The sequence below is a fragment of the Macaca mulatta genome, chromosome 10 (assembly GCF_049350105.2).
Source record: "Macaca mulatta isolate MMU2019108-1 chromosome 10, T2T-MMU8v2.0, whole genome shotgun sequence".
Classification (NCBI taxonomy): domain Eukaryota; kingdom Metazoa; phylum Chordata; class Mammalia; order Primates; family Cercopithecidae; genus Macaca; species Macaca mulatta.
This window is the reverse complement of record NC_133415.1, coordinates 38,085,001-38,095,000: the sequence shown is the minus strand read 5'-3', so window position 1 is coordinate 38,095,000 and position 10,000 is coordinate 38,085,001.

Genomic DNA, 10,000 nt, shown 5'->3' with positions numbered 1-10,000 from the left:
CCTCATCCCATCGAGGCGGGGGCAGCGGAGGAGGAGGGTTCTCTGCAGGCGAGTCGCTACGGCAGCGCTACCACAACACAGAGAGAGGCGGCGAGCCGGGGGATCCGGTACCCCAAGGCACACCTCTCGGATCGCTAGAGAAGGCTTTCTCACCGAGGGTGGGTCACGCTCCCCACCCGCCAGTCGCCCCTCGTCGGGCCCGCAGAGGCGCTCAGGGACGCCTGGGGAAGGGAGGGGGCCTGCGGCGCGAGAAGAAACCTGCGGCAACCTGGAGCGTTTGCGGTCAGGGCAGGGGCCCGGCCGGCGCGCGTGCGCACAGCCCCCAAGGCCCCCCGCCGTCCACCCACCTCCTTTCTGTGAGGCAAGGCGCCTCCAGTTAACCCACACACGACCGATCGGAGGCAGAACGGCAGCCCCTCGGCGGCCGGCCGGCGCACGCGTGGCCGGCCCGAGCCCACCGCCACCGCTCACACGGCCCGCGCTCCCCCGCCAGAGGGGAGCACGGGACGTGCGCTCGCCAGACCAGGCGGCGCCCTTCCCCGCGTGGGAGGGGCGCGTCTCACTCAACCGCCTCGACCCGCACAGCCAACGAGCTCCCTCAGGACCCACGCGCGGACACCATGGCGGCGACCGGAGGAGGGGGCGCTGGGGGCGGGAGCGACACACCACCGCTCGGCCTCGGGCACCTGAGAGACAGCCCGGGGCGCTCCAGGAGCACCGCAAAGGCCCAGGCGGAGCCAGCGCTCGTGCAATACCCGAGAGGGCAGCACGGCGGGCCAGCGGGACAGCACCCCCACCGCCGCGGAGGGGGGCGGCCCACGAGGCGACGACCACAAGAGGCGAAAGCGAGGAGTGCCTGCTGCGTCAGAGGACCCCCGCTGACCCACGCCGGACGCCACGAGGCAGACGGCGGGGTCGGGACAGCGAGGTCGGGCCGGGTTCCGCACCCCAGTGCCTCCCAACGCACCGCCCGCAGGCGGGGATGGGAGACGGGGGAAACCCCGCGGGCGGGACGAGAAGAACGGGTCTCATTCACCACGAATGCCCGCCCCTCGCCCGTCGCGGCTCGGTCCCGGCCCGGGAGAGCGTGACATCACCACATCGATCAGGGAAAGCATCCCCGGAGCAGGGTCGGCCAGCCAGCCACAGCCTCCCCAGAGGCCAGCGAGCAGATCAGCCTGGCCATCCCCAGCTCCAGGACAGGGGCGGCAGACAACCCGGCAGAGACGAGGAATGCCTGACACGCACGGCACGGAGCCAGCGGGAGTGGGGTTGTCTCGGCCGCCCCAGGTGCCCGCAGCGGGGAGCGCACGGTGGCAGGGTAAGCCCGCGCCACCTTCCCCGCCGCCCCCAGGTGGGTCAGAGACCCGGACCCAAGGCGGCACCGGGAGCTGGGACGCTCGGATGCATGAGAGACCGGGCACACGGGCCCCAGCAGGCGGCTCAAGCACGAGCAGGGCCGGCTAGCCGGGTCACCGGGAGGCCGAAGACCCGCGACGCATCCAAGAGACCCAACCTCTCCAGCGACAGGTCGCCAGAGGACAGCGTGTCAGCAATAACCCGGTGGCCCAAAATGCCGGCTCGGAGTGAAACATATACCTCCCCAGGAGACAGGAGGTCGAGTCACCGACCACGCCGCCGGCCCAGGGAACCCGCGACACGGGCATCTGTCCCCAAAATCGCCACCATCGCAGCCAGACACGGAGCACCCAGGGCCCTCTGGTCGACCCCAGGACACACGCCGGAGCAGCGCCGGGCCAGGGACGTCCTCCCGGCCACCCGTGCCACGCAGGGGCCGGCCCGAGTCTCCAGAGCGAGACTCGGAAGCGTTTCCGGCCGTCCCCTCGTACGACCGGGACACACGAGGGACCGAAGGCCGGCCAGGTGTGACCTCTCGGGCCGCACGCGCGCTCAGGGAGCGCTCTCCGACTCCCCACGGGGACTTGCAAACAACAGGTCACGGCAGAGGGACCGCTCCCCGGCACCCGGGGGACGAGGCAGGACGGTCCCCGGCTCCCCACGGGGACTTGCAGAAAAAATTCGGCCGCTGCCTCAGACGGCCAGGATGCGCGCGGGCCCGCGACCGGGCCGGGAAGGGTGTCCCCAGCCTCCCACCCCAAGCCCGGTGGGTCCCCGCGGGTCGCGGGTCAGGCCTCGGGAGCCGCGGCGTGCTGGTCGACCAACCCCGGCAGCCCCACACCCGGCTCTGGCCCGAAAGCGCAGCGACAACCTCTCCCCACATAAGCCTGCACGCCTGAGCTCTGACTCACAAGTGACGCGCCAGAGCTCTGGCGCGACCGGGACAGCCCGGCTGACGACCGCGGTCTTTCCGGAGCTCTGCCTAGCTCACAGCGGGGACGGTCCCCTCCCTCGGCAGCTGCCACCGCAGCTCCGGAAGCCAAGGGAACGATATAAAAGCGGCCGCCAGATGGAGTCCGACAACCGTCGCGAACGTCACCAAGACAGATCCGGATGGCAGGCCGGCCCGCGGACCGCAAAACCGAAACCGTGAGTCGAGAGACGCTATCCCGAGGCCGAAAACGCAGCCCCTGTACCCCAACCCCACAGAAACGGTCCCCAAACCCTGTCTCTGCATGGACCGCGACACAGTCAGAAGACAACCCACGGCGTGTGGATGTTCGGAGAGGCATCTCGGTGGGAGAAACAACAAGCAAGGACTCGGTCGCGGGTCGTTGAGGACACAGGGAGACACAGAATGCGTAGGCTCTTCCTGAATCCAGACAGAGAAGGAGGGAGGGAGGGAGGGAGGGAGGGAGGGAGGGAGGGAGGAAAGGCAGGCAGGCAGGCAGGCAGGCAAACATAAAGAAGGAAACAGAGAAAGAAAGAAAGGAAGGAAAACCTAAAGGAGAGAAAGAAAGAAAAGAGAAGAAAAGAGAAGACAAATATTAATATAAGTATTTCCATTTGTATATAGGTATAACATATAAAACTACATTAAAATAGAAAAAAATTTATATGCATACACATGAATGAACAGATAAAAATGAATAAACAAAAAATAAGATAACATAACATAAGCAAATAGGCCAGGCGCGGTGGCTGACGCCTGTGATCCCAGCACTTTCAGAGGCTGGGGGAGAGAGAGAGAAAAAAAATGAAAGAAAGAAAGAAAGAAAGAAAGAAAGAAAGAAAGAAAGAAAGAAAGAAAGAAAGAAAGAGAGAGAGAGAGAGAGAGAGAGAAAGAAAGAAAGAAAGAAAGAAAGAAAGGAAGAAAGAAAGAAAGAGAGAGAGAAAGAAAGACAGAAAGAAAGAAAGAAGAAAGAGAGAGAGAGAGGGAGAAAGACAGCGAGAAAGAAAGACGAGAGAAGAAAGAAAAAAAAAGAAAGAGGAAAGACAGGAAGAAAGACAAAGCAAGAAAGCAAGAAAACAAGACAGCAAGAAAGCACGACAGAAAGAGAGAAAGAGACAGAAAGAAAAAGCAAGAAAGCAGCAGAGAGAGAGAGAGAGAGAGAGAGAGAGAGAGAGAGAGAGGCGCGAGGCGAGGCGAGGCGAGGCGAGGCGAATCTACCTGCTTTCACTACATGTGGGGAGAATCAGGAAAGCCCCCACTAACAACAAGGCCTGAAGTGGAGCTGCCATCTGTGAAATCCGAGCAGAAGAGTCCACACGGGTTAAAGACACGAAGAAAGACAGGGAAACAACTGCTCAAAGAGAAGAACAATCTGGCCCAGCCAGGGTCTGTCTCCTGAAGTTGTGTGGGCAACGAGGGAGTGGGACGGAGGGAGGGAGTGGGACGGAGGGAGGGAGGGCCTCCGAGGCTCGTGTCAAACAATAAATGATAATAAAATAAAAGGAAGTTAAAAAAAAAAATTGCGCATCATTCGTAGCATCACTGACGCCTCGAAAGGCGAGAGGCATGTGTTTATGTCACTGTGGGACTGTTTTCTTTTTTCTTTTCTCTTTTTCTTCCCTCTCTTCCCGGAAACTCACTTTTTAATTATTTCATTTTCCTTTTCTTTTTTTTTTTTTAATTTTTAATTTTACTTTCATTTTTACTTTTATTTTTAATTGCTTGAGAGGTTGTCTCCCTCTCTCGCCCAGGCTGGTGTACAGTGGCGCGATCTCGGCTCACTGCAACCTCCGCCTCCCAGGTTCAAGTGATTCTCCTGCCTCAGCTCGGCCTCCCGAGTAGCTGAGATTACAGAGGCGCACGACCATGCCCGGCTAATTTTTGGTATTTTGACTAGAGACGGACGGGGTTTCACCATACTGGCCCTGCTCGTCTGACCACCTCGTGATCCAGCGATCCACCACCCTCGGCGTCCCAAAGTGCTGGGATGACAGGCTTGAGCCACCGCGCCGGGCCTAGTTATTCCTTTTATTTTATTTCTAATTTTTAATTGTACGTATGCACGTATGCATGTATGTATGTATGTATGTATGTATGTATGTATGCATGCATGCATGTATCTATCCTTTTCTTTTTTTTTGAGACGGACAGAGAGAGACAGTGAGAAACAGAGAGAGAGAGAGAGAGACAGACAGACAGACAGAGAGAGAGAGAGAGAAACAGACGGGGGGGGAGAGAGAGAGAGAGAGAGAGAGAGAGAGAGAGAGAGACCAACAGACAGAAGGACAGGCAGAGAAAGAGAGTAAGACAGAAGACAGACACAGGGAGAGAGACAAGCGGGGGGGGGGGGAGAGAGAGAGAGAGAGAGAGAGAGAGAGAGAGCTCCCAGACATCACGAAGCCGTTTCAATGACATATTCTCTCTGGTCTTTGTCTGGGGATATTCAGTTTTTCAACGTAGGCCTCAAGGGCTCCCAGATGTCCCTTTCGAATCTCTACAAAGAGAGTGTCTCCAACCTGCCTAATCAAAACAAAGGTGTAACCCTTTAGGATGAGTCCACACATCGCAAAGCAGTTTCTCAAATACATTCTTTCTAATTTTCATCTGGGAATATTAGGTGATTCACCATAGGCCTAAAGGGACTCCCAAAAATCCATTCAGAGAGACTGCCCAAAAAAAGTGTTTCTAACCTGATGAATCCAAAGAATGGTGTATCGCTAAGAGATCAATCTACGCATCACAAATCAATGTGACAGATAGCCTCTCTCTGGTTTTAATCTGTGGATAGTCTGCTTTCCAACGTAGGCCTCAATGGGTTTCCAAATGTCCCCTCACAGATTCTACGGAAAGCGTGTTTCCAACCTCCTGGTTCAAAAGAATTATCCGTTCGAGGTGAATCCACACGTCAAAAAGCAGTTTCACCAGCAGCAGTTTTTCTCCTTTTCCTCTGGGGATGTTCACTTTCACCAGGAGCCACAAAGGGCTCCCAAATGTCCCTTCGAAGATTCTGCAAAGAACTGCTTCCAATCGGCCGCGTGCAGCGGCTCACGCCTGTCATCCCAGCATTTTGGGAGGCAGAGGCGGGTGGATCACCTGAGGTCAGGAGTTCGAGACCAGCCTGGCCAAAACGGTGAAACCCCATCTCTACCAAGAACACAAAAAATTTGCCGGGCTTGGTAGCGGGTGCCTGTGATCCCAACTACTTGGGAGGCTGAGGCAGGAGAATCCCTTCAACTGGAAGGCAGAGGTTGCAGTGAGCCGAGATGGTGTCACTGCACTCCAGCCTGGGGGACAGAGTGAGAGTCTGTCTTAAAAAAAATAAAAACATTAAGAAAAAAATACTACTACTACAACAACAACAACAACAACAACAACAACAACAACAACAACAAAATGCTTCCAATCTGCTGAATCAACAGAAAGGTTTAACTCAGTAAGAGGAATCTACACATCGCTAAAAAGCAGTTTTACAGATAGCTTCTTGTTAGTTTTTATCTACAGTTTCCTGGTTTTCACCCTAGGCCTCGAATAGCTCCCAAATGTCCTTTTGCAGATTCTACAAAAGGGCCGCTTCCAACCTGGTATATCAAAAGAAAGGTTTCACTCTGTGAGATGAATCCACACACGACAAAGCAGTTTCAGAGACAGCTTCTTTCTAGTTTTTATTTGGGGATATTCGGTTTTTCACACTAGGCCTCAGTGGGCTCCCAAAGGTATACTCGCGGATTCTACAGAAAGAGTGCTTCAAACCTCCTCAATCAAAAATTAGTTGTAATTCGGTGCCATGAATCCACACATCACAAAGCGGTATCATAGAGAGCTTCTTTCTATTTCTCTGGTGGGGATACTCGGTTTTTCACAACAGGCCCCAGTGGGCTCCCAAATGTCCATTCTGCTTCCAAACTGCTGAATCCAAAGGCAGTTTTAACTCGGTATGATGAATCCACACGTCACAAAGCTGTTTCATGAAGACCTTCTCTCTCGTTTTTATCTGAAAACATAAGATTTTTTCACCATACGACACAAGGGTCTCCGAAATGTACACAGACAGATTCAACAAAAAAACCCTTCCAACCTGCTGAGTAAAAAGAAAGGTTTAACTCTGCGAGACGAATACACACACGACAAAGCAGCTTCACAGAGAATGGTGTTTTTTGTTTGTTTGTTTGCTTGCTTGCTTGCTTGCTTGCTTGCTTTTTGGTTTGTTTTCTTGGTTTTTTTTTTTTTTTTTTTTTTTTTTTTGGAGACGCACTTTCGCTCTTGTTGCTCAGACTGGAGCGCAATGGCGCCATCTCGCCTCACTGCGACCTCCGCCTCCCAGGTTCAAGCAATTCTCCTGCCTCCGTTTCCCTTCCCGAGTAGCTGGGATTACAGGCATGTGCCACCACGCCCGGCTAATTTTGTATTTTCAGTAGAGACGGGGTTTCTCCATGTGGGTCAGTCTGGTCTCGAACTGCCGACCTCAGGTGATCTGCCAGCCTCGGCCTCCCAAAGTGCTGGGATGACAGGCGTGAGCCACCGCGCCCGTACAATTGTATTGTATCGTATTGTATTGTATTTACATTGATTGATTGATTGATTGATGCTGCCTGATCAAAGGTCACTCAGGCCCAGTCGTCAAAGTGGCGATTTCCTAGGCAACAAGGAAGGGGGGAGCTTGGAGGTGGGGGCGGGGGCGGTGGAGAAGACACAGTTGCCCCAGGCTGTGCGCAGGCGGCCTGAGCTTCCTTCCTCTGTTGAGGCCTCCATTTTCAGAGTAACAGTGGCCGCTAGGTGATGCCCGACGTCTGCCAATGAGACTGTCAGCCCGGAATGAATTGGGATCGCCTGGAGGGGGAGGCGGGAGGGGGAAGGATGGAGGCCCCCACAGCACAGTGGGTCACCGCGCCCTTCCAGGCGATCCCCACAACTAATCGACCAGGGCCCCTGGGGGCACACAGCCTAAGACCCCAGCCATCGGATCATCTGGAACTTCTGTCCGAAGACGAGAGACGAGAGACCGACTGGAAATTCTCTCGGTCAAGGTCCAAACGTAAAAGAATCACTGACACAGACACCAGGACTAACTAAGACAATTTGTAAAAGTTTCCGTGTTTTGGGTGAATCCGCGTATTTCTGGATCACAAAATTACTGATTTTGAACATTGCGGTTTTTCCACTCCTTACGTGTACGGTCCTGTGATAGACAGACCAGGGGACTCCTCAGCTCAGAGTCCATGAGGCCAGAAGCTGACATCCTAAATTTCTATGTAGAATGAATTTCAGCAAGCCAGCCAAACACTCTGCCGTAAAACTGTCCGGAAGACAAGCGGTGGTGTTTCGGGGGCGGATTTGGGGGGGGGGGGGGAGCCGGGTGCGGTACGCTCACGCCTGTCATCCCCGCACTTTGGGAGGCCGAGGGCAGGCGGATCCCTCGAGATGGTGGCCATTGCACTCCAGCGTGGGCAACAAGAGCGAAAACTCCGTCCAAAACAAGAACAACAACAGAAACGTGAAGTGCCGTCTGCTGTTCTTTTTGCTTCCCACCCCGAGAAGAACAGAATACAGCTGTTGTCTCCCTGCCCGCCTGCCTGCCTGCCTGCCTGCCTGCCTGCCTGTCTGCGTGCCTGTCTGTCTGTCTGTCTGTCTGTCTGTCTGTCTGTGACAGGGTCTCGCTCTGTCTTTCGCCCAGACTGGAGTGCAGTGACACCATTGTGGCTCACTGCAGCCTCAACTTCCCCGGGGTTAGGGGATTCTTCTAAGGGATCCTACGGCCTCGGCCTCCCAAAGTGTTGGGGTTACAGGCGTGAGCCATCAGCACCCGGCCTGAGTTCATACATCTGGTCTCACTACGCCTTAACCACACGCCCGTGAAGCACTCAAGTCAAGAGAGAGTCGGCAAGAGACTTTCAGCATTCTCTCCCAAAACCAGTGAGGTGGATGGCGGCCCTGTGTTTCCCAAGCTCCTGTGGTTTTAAGTGGCCACGCGTAGAGGATAGATAGATTTAAAATGTTTCCAGAGAGGCGCAAGCCACAGTCATTCAGGACATCCGAGCGCGAGATGGGGTTTCTGACAGCGACTTAAGGGCCAGGGAGGGCCAGAGTCTGCCGAGGCCCTCGTTCCAGTGGTGGGGCCGATGGAACCCAAGGCTGAGGGAGCCAGCAGTCCGCACAGAGAGAGCTCCAGCCCTAGGCCCCACCGTGCAGACCGACTCAGAAGGAAGAGAGTCCCTCATCCTACATACGTCACATCCCTCCACTGAACTTGGGAGCGGATCCGTTTTCCAAACATGAGGTGACTCTCGGTTCGAAATGGATCACAAGGGGCCGGGCTTTCCAGAGTCGGCATGATAAAGCAGTCATTCTGTGGCACAGAACGAGGTGTGGCTCTTATCTAGACTCCGCAGTGAAAGCCAGTGAAACAGGGCGAAACCCCGTGTCTACTAAAAATTAAAAGAGGAGCCGGGCATGGTGCCGCTTGAAGGCAGGAGAATCGCTGGAACCCGGGAGGCAGAGGTTGCAGTGAGCTGAGATCACACCACTGCACTCCAGCCTGGGGGACAGAGCGAGACCGCATCTCAGAAACAGACAAACACACAAAGCCAATCAAGGTGTTTAACTCAACGTGTCACCCACGGGTCTCTCGACAGGATACATCCAGCACCCGGGGAAACAGGGAAACGTCGAGGGGTGGGGTGGAATCTATTTTGTGGCCCCAAGGGAGGGTTTGAGAGATACTCCCGCAAAGGTGACTGCCTAAGGAAGCCCCTCCGTCCAAGAAGCGATAGTCATTTCTAGCCTGTAGCCACCCACGAGGGAGAATCGGGCTCTCTGCAGAACCCCCCACCCCCCGACTCGTGAAATGGTCTCTCTCACTCTGTCAGGCTCTATTCACGCCGTGTGGTTTTGTAACCTCCAGCGTGTGTGCGTGGGGTGGGGGATGGGGTGGGGTGGGGTGGGGGCGGCTGTGGACAGAGGAGGGGAAAAAGCGATGGTGTCCCACGGGTGCCCGGGACGTGGGTCGTGGTTGGGGTGGCCAGAGCCTAGGGAACTCATCGCCTGTCAGGACGTCTCCCCCTCCAGGTCCCCTCTCTGCCCTACGCTCCACATCTTCGCAGTTCAGTGGAGACCTTGTGGATGGAAGTCGCTGTCCCTTTGGACTTTAGCCGAGGAAGGCCGGGCTCCCAGGTGTCTCCCGGGAGTTGGGGCCTCGGGCAGGCTCGCAAGGATGCTGACGGTGATGGTGACGGTGATGTACATTGGAGTCCTCGGGCCAATGCACAGGGATCCCTTTGACCTCGTTGGGAGAGGTCAGCTTTGCGGAGTCCCGTGCATCCTTCCGGAGACTCATCCAGCGCTAGCAAGCGTGGTCCCGAGGATCCCAGCTCTCAGCAGAGGCACTTTTGTTCACGCAGGATCCTGGGCAGGAAAGTTCTCAGCAGGCTTAGGCCTCCTAGCCAAGAAGCCGAAGCCACTTCTGGGATATTTTCAAAGAGCCAGTGGTTCTTTGAAGTGCTTGCAGATACAGATTTGAGAAGTGCTTGCAGATAGAGATTTGAGACAGAACGGACAGGGCTTGGTCCCAGGTCATTTAGGACACGGGCAGAGGCACATCGAGAAAACCCTCCCAGCATCCTAGGTGAACAGAGGTACGATTTTTTTGAGACAGTCGAGGGAGAAGCAACCCCAGATTTTAGGGTGGTATCTTTC